This window comes from Solanum pennellii, chromosome 10, assembly GCF_001406875.1.
Source record: "Solanum pennellii chromosome 10, SPENNV200".
Lineage (NCBI taxonomy): Eukaryota > Viridiplantae > Streptophyta > Magnoliopsida > Solanales > Solanaceae > Solanum > Solanum pennellii.
In genome coordinates this window covers 67171739-67179378 of record NC_028646.1, presented here as the reverse complement: position 1 = coordinate 67179378, position 7640 = coordinate 67171739, and the positions used below count along the sequence as shown (strand labels likewise).

At 30.2% G+C, this 7640-nt stretch overlaps 2 pseudogenes; one reads left to right on the top strand and one right to left on the bottom strand.

Moving 5' to 3' along the window:
* Positions 1-4079: 4079 nt before the first annotated feature.
* LOC107001513 lies at positions 4080-5439 on the top strand (annotated as a pseudogene).
* Positions 5440-6676: 1237 nt separating this feature from the next.
* On the bottom strand, positions 6677-7247 carry LOC107002057 (annotated as a pseudogene).
* Positions 7248-7640: the final 393 nt, after the last annotated feature.

Below are 7640 nucleotides of genomic sequence, written 5' to 3'. Positions count from 1 at the left end.
TATGGATTCGATCCTAACATAGAGGACAAGTTGTAGTATTAAATTAAGATTAAATAATAAATGTAATTTAATCAAATTATATTTTTAGTTACTTATTTTCTTAACAAGTAGTTTTGTTAGGTGATACGGTCCACACTTTTGAGAGTTTAAAGTTAGCAGCTTCTACCAGCAATATAACAGCACTCATATATATTATAAGAATGCGACTGTTCTGTTCCACTAACCTTGTACACAGCCGGTCTCCCCGACTCAACATATCATCCCCTTCTAATGTCAGTCCGACTCCTCTACCGATCTCACTCTGAATTCTTTTAGGGTCTGATTGTTGACTGACAATTACTATAACAACATCATTGAACATCCTTTCTTGCTTCGCCTTATGTCTGATTTTTTCAGCCAGTGTTGTCTTACCAACACCACCCATACCACATATCCCAATCATAGTGACCCCGTCATCTTTCAAAGCTGCCATGACCCCATCCTCTAGGAATTTTCTAGAGTCAAACACCTCACCACCGTTACTAGGTATAGCCTCATGACTTTGAACTGGACGATCAAAGGAGAAAGCATTTGGATTGGTGCCTTCACTTTGAAGTTGAATCAACTCCAGTGTAATTTTCTTAGCTCTCCTGCTCAGCGAGTAACGTGACTTCTAGTTTGGACACCAACCATAAAAGCAACCCCTTTCAACCTCAGTTGTACCTTGCCTTACAGTTTCCACATGTTCAGTAATGGTATCAACACTAGTTAACCAAGCTTCACCATTGTGTGAAATGCGTTGTTAGTTTCTCCGGGCAACTTCCGCTCTTTCCTGGACCTTACTTTTGATATTCTTCAGCTTCTCACATTCTTTATGCATACATCTGATGTTGCTCTTGTAGTAAAATAAATACCCAATACCTCGCGCAATTGGATGCATCAAGCAGTCCGTTACCTTTTCCACAACAATAGATAACAATTCCATATCTGATTAATTAATTAATTCTGAACTCTTATATATATATATATATATATATATATATTTATATATATATAGAGAGAGAGAGAGAGACTAGTTTTCTGTTAAAGGAAAGGTTAACAAACAGAACAATAATGAAGAATTTGTATTATGACAATGAAAACTAAAAAAGAAGTGGGGTCATTATTAAAGTAGGAATGTTTAATTGCATAACATTTCAAAAAATCTGATTCCATATGGAAGACAAAGAAAACTAGATAAAAAGTAAAAGTATATGTTTGCTTTTGGAATTTTCTCTGCAATTGATCATGTGAGTCATGTTGAAGCCCTTGTTCTCTACTATTGAAGTGAAAACAACTTTTTGCTATTTTTCAAATTCTCAGAAATTATGAAATTCTACTTGAAGATAAATTTTTGTGTGAGTTTTATGGTTAAATGTGTTTTTCGGAGTTGAATTCCCAAAAAAAAGTGAAAAAATTTCATGGTCTAAACATCTCCTATTCTCACTTTTCTGTATTTTCCTTCCTCTGTTTTTTACCCTTTCTTAGTTAGTATTATTTTTATGGATAACAATATTAATATATCTCGAACTCTGAGGTAGAGGTAAAGTTTGTGTATTCTATACCCTCATTAGATTCACCGTGTGGACTACACCGGATATGTTATTGATTTCAACTAGATTTATCCTCAATAATTGTAATATAGAAATAATTTTACAATCTTAGAATATCATATTCAACAATATACAATTAGTAAAGCACCCAATTCAGCTGCTTAATCAAAGGTGAATACATTTTCTAAGTCGTAGTCCTTTTTAACCTGTTGTTAATTGGGCTTGGGTCCCAAATCAACCTTTTTGAGCTACATTCCAGTTCTATTGCTTCTTCTCCGCCCAATAAACAATTGGTTGTGTAACATTGGGCTGGAGCTTGTTCATAACACAAAAGCTATTGGGTTCACGTTAACTGGAAACAAGTACTTGTTACTTCCCTAGCTTCCGAATGTAATTAAGACAAGTTTATAAATATGTGAATTATTGATTATTCAAAGGCTATTTGAGTTGAAATAGATCGACTAAAATGAGATAGAATGCGGATCATAATAACTCATCCGCGCTTAATTCTCACTAATACTTAATTCCTTTATTTTGTTCTTTTATGTTTTTAGTTCATAACAAAATTATTACTTTTCTTTATTATGACTATATATAACATATTAAATAAAAAAATGTCATTTTAAAAAATATTTTAATAATATTACTCGTGAATTAATTTGAGCCACATATCAATTCAATTTTTATGAACTGAAATGAGTTGGTGAAATAAAATTGAGCTAATAGATGGATAAATTTTTATCCATCCAAACTTGAATGAATTAGGTGGATTGAATGGCTTGAGCTTTATTTTGACACAACTACTTTAAAATTTTGATTGAAGTTCTTTTGATTGAAACGAGTTCTAGTCATATGCACGCTCTTTCCTCTAATCTACCTTTAACAACAAATGCAAAAATGACAACATTTTCAATATAACAAAAGATGAATTCTCTTTGTAGTTCATCAGTTTCCAATAAGTTCTTGATAATAAAACAACATTCATCAATATGTTAGTCCAAAAAATGAACGTAAAACATCTAAAATTCTATCGAACATGAAATTGAGGTCTACTACATTTTTCCACATACAAAAAAGGTTCAACAATTTATTGTCTTTGGTATTACAATACATATATCTAATCTCTTCACCAAATTTCTTTAATTGGTATATGTCATTTATTCTTTTGTATAGAGAATTAGTTTTAATGTATAACTTTTTGGCATTATTAGGGTCTTTCAATCATTTTAATAGTAGGACGACTTAACAATATTTTTTGCCAAACACATCAGTTTTTTATTATCGATTTCATTACCTCTATTCATAATTGTAACATTTTATGTATAAAATTAATTTTTACACTTAAATTTACATATTATTAATTTTAATTAAGCTAATCCAAAAGGTCACTTTGTATGATTTTGAAGTTGAATGATCGTACATTAGTTGATCTGCACTTCATCCTGCCCGATCGATCTTTCACTGGTCAGAATTAAAAGAAAACTTATAAAAGGATAATTACACAAATAAATTCTTTTAATTACCATAAAATAATGTAATATTCCAAATGCGATAGGTGATGTGGAAAATAGTTTAAATTCTTTTTTAACTTAAATCAGAAATTTGTAATTAAAAGCATGCAAGGTAGATAAGAACTTTCGAAAGAAATTATTTGACTCCCAATATTGAATTGTATTATATAAGATGAAATAAAGATAGTATGTAATATATTTTACTATAAACAATTCATATTCGGTGTATGAGTGTTTTGATTTGTTTAATCCTTCAAAACATCTTTTTTTTAAATTGGCTTATTAATTAATAAAAATAAATATGTAAACTAGATAGTACCATTATAGGGAATTTTTATTAAGAAATACATTTAAGGACAAATATAGATTAAGAAAAACTATTGATTCTACAAGGAGTGAGAACACTATTTGAATTACTTAAAAAAATACAAAAGAAATATTAAATCATATAAAATGAAACAAATATTGTAAAAACTTTATTTTAATAAAAATAATTCATATTCATTCATGAAATATTTGACGATTTTTTCATCCTTCAAAGCATAAATTTTTTTCTTATAGAAAAGGCATATTAATTAAGAGAAATAAATATATTAATATTGACTAGATACATTCAGACAAATATAATCTTGACCTACATTTTAGAATGAATATTTATTATTTTCTCTTTCTATCTTCGATGCTAATTAGTAAAAACTGTTAATTCCACAATATATTAAAGGAAAAAGAAATACTATTTTGACTATGTATCAAGTTTGACCATACAAGGTAATTTTGTTGAAATTTTAGTTACAAAAGTCAAATATGACTTTGATTTTTGTTCAAGGTACTTGTCCACTATAAAGACAACTTTATGCTTTCAGACAATTTCAAATTATAACATAAAGATTTTAAGATCCATTTTCTTATCTTTCCTTGTATTAGCAAGAGCTTTTTCTTCTTTTTGAACAAATTTTTCGTTAAGAGGAAAAAGAAAATTGTACTAGCAATCGACAACATGTCAATCAAATAGTAATGATTTTGAATTCACTAGAAACATAACATTTTTGAATGATTTTGGTGTGTATGTTTAAGTGTACAATTTGTTACTTTGTTTGTTGTTAGGATTTTGTGTTGGCAGCCAAATGCAGGTACAACAATCAATAGTCAAATACTGATAGAAGTATCTAAATGTGTTGAGAGCATTAATGGTGTTAAAGAAGGAGGACGGAAAAATACCTTTTGCTTCTATAAGCCCATGCTCAAAGGTATTTCATCATTACTTAATAAATCATGTCTGTAAACGCAATATAAAGAGATGAGCTTCCTTTTATTTCTCCTTTGATGAATTATAAAGATTGGACTTGGGAAGTTTTTCTCCTTTGTAAGATAATGTATTAAAAAATGAAGAAGTATTGAAATTTTTTGGATCAAGAATAAATCTAAATGTAAGATAATCTATATATCTAGCATTTTAACTTAAACATCCTGTCATTTTTAAGAGTACTTTTGTAGCCATATACGATATTTGATTGTTGATGTATTTTTTTCTTTTACTAGAACAAGCAAATGCATCAGAATTTCCCCAACATTTTTTGCGGGCTTCACTTTAAGAACAACCCGACAAGTTTTACATTGCACTTAGTAGGCAAAGACTGATTGTGGAAGCAGAATCATCAATGCAAACGATAATGGAGAACTTACAATCTTATAGAATAATGTTTGCACTTAATTGTGAGGTTTGTATTATATTTAGATCTGCAAATTATTGTTCGTATAGAGGATGTTATACTTATATAACACCATCAAAATCTTGTCTTCATAAATACACATTAAAATATTTGTATGATATAGGGGTTTCAGTATCGGCTTGGTGACTTCCGAGTGCGAGTAGGCAAAGTTGTTCCAATAAATTCTGAGAACTTGAGGGGAATAGTTATGGAGGTATGCAAATACTTTTAGAGATTTATTCTCAGTTGAAGCTTTTTATAATGTAGTTAAACTTTTTTTTAAAATTAAAAAGAAATAGTTATGTTGAAAAATATTATGTTTTTTTACACACTTCATGGAGAAGAATTACTTTACCTAATTAAAAAAATAATTATTTTTATGAGAATGCTTGCCTCATAAGATGTTTTTTTTTGTAGATGGAGTATCTTCCGATTTCCTCATGGAAAACATCACATTTGATTATGAGTGAATTCTTCGAGATATTGAAGGAAAAAATCATTACCAGGTCATTTTGTGCATGTTGAACCAAATTTTTCAGAGTTTGGCCTCTCTGATCAATACGCTTCACGACATACTGTTGTACAATATGCTAGCATCTTTCTCAAATGTCAACAACGGCTCAATAAGCACAACCAACAAGAAATTAGAATATTTGTTGGCTTTATAAGATTTTTCCTTAGCTTCATAAATGAGTTCGTTATTTTCATAAATAAATTGGGAATATGCACATCAATAGTAAGCAATCTTGAAGCTACTATATGATTTCAGATCAATGTAATTCCTTTTCTTTTTTAGTGGGTGATATGGAAATTAAATGATTTCTTTTGTTTGAAGAATTGTTCTTTAAGATTATATGGACTTTTAAGCCTTGGAGATTAAACTTTTTTGCTCAAAAGGAAATATGGTATAGATGTTAATATTATTTATAAAGGAAAATAAAGCAGGTAGATAATTTATTTTGAGAGGAATTTTGTTAGTGCAATTGTTTGGCTACATAAACTTTTATCATGACTCCACATAATCTCATTTTCCATTTATTTCATTTTTTTTTTGTTAAAAGTAAATCACCACAAGTATAATGTTTCAAGTTATAAAGCACCATTGTAACCCGGTATTCCTGATCAACCCAAGTATAATGTTACAAGTTATAAAACACCATTGTAACCCAACCCATATTCCTAATCACCACATGTATAATGTTACAAGGCCTTTTCCTAGAGGATAGGTAATATGAAGCTAGACGATGCAAATCTAGCTCACCATCATTTTTGAACTCAAAGTGTATATTTATCAAAACATATAATAGATGTTGAAACCAATAAGTATAATATAAGTTTGCACCAAACATCGAGTTCAGTAAGTATTCTATATGATAGAATGTGTAACGATATTTGCCTTCGAATGAGCTTGTATAAAGTGTGGTTATCAATGGTGGTCGTGATAAGAAAGGTGTTTGGTGATTGATAATGTTATCAACCAGCGTACGGCCCACAAGATAGTGCCACGTCGGCAGAAAAGGGGTAGAAAATTATTAATAAAATAAGTTCAGGATAACAGGACCTTAGTATAGTATAAGTGTGTCTCTAAGATTTCGGGCATAAGTTAAGGGGATACTTGTGCATTATCTCATAAAATTATTAAAAGCTTGCTCACAGTAAAATAGGAAGAAAGAAGTTGAGTCCATCGCCACCTCTCAAAAGAAAATGATTTTTGTTGATATTATATAAGGGAAAGATCAAGAGTAGCAAATTGATGGCTTCAGCATCAGCCAACTAACTTCCTTTTGCAACATAATGATTATTAAGTAATTGAGAAGTTAATTTGCCATTCAATATCATCAAATGAACACCAACATTAAGCAAATTAAAGCTTCAAATAATTAAATTAATGTGAGTAATGTAGAATCATAACATTATACTCAACAACAGCATCCCGCTGGTCCTATTGAACCAATAAGTCTTTGCGTTGGCGATTCCCTGAGCCAACCGAAAAACACCAACAATTGGCATTTCACGGTAGTTTTGAAATGCATTACGGCCAATAATACTCAATGTTCTCCCATTATACTTTCCAGTTGTGAACACAAAAATTTAGCGTCATGAGAAGGGCACCCGAATCTTGATCAGCTGAACCATAAATCACTTGGGCTCGATCCACTATTGTCGAGTTAGACTCTGGTCCAACTGTTAGTGGGTCGTCTATCATTGTAACAGACCCAAAGGAAGTTGGGTATTTGGCAGTCATGTTGGATTGGGCTAATTGAACTGCAGTTGGAATTTTCGCACTAACTTTGTCGTGAAAATAGAAATGAAATTTAGTTACCTTTTGCTTTGCATGAGGAAGTTTCTTGAACCATTTTTCAACAGCCTTGAAACCTAATTCAACGCCTTGAGCCATTGGCATGGCCATAACAAATATGAAGCAAAAGCAATAGAACTAGACTTGTTTTTTCCATCTCTTAATTTCTTGAGAAAGAATGCATTAATCGTATACAAAGATATTGATATTTATATGGAGTGTGTGAGTAGAGGACAAGTTGTAGGATTAAATTAAGATTAAATAATAAATGTAATTTAATCAAATTATATTTTTAGTTACTTATTTTCTTTACAAGTAGTTTTGTTAGGTGATACGGTCCACACTTTTGAGAGTTTAAAGTTAGTAGCTTCTACCAGCAATATAACGGCACTCATAAATACATACATTTTTGAGAGTTTAAAGTTAGCAGCTTCTACCAGCAATATAACGGCACTCATAAATACATACATACATACATACATACATACATACATACATACATACATACATATATATATATATGTGTGTATGTATATATATATATATATAT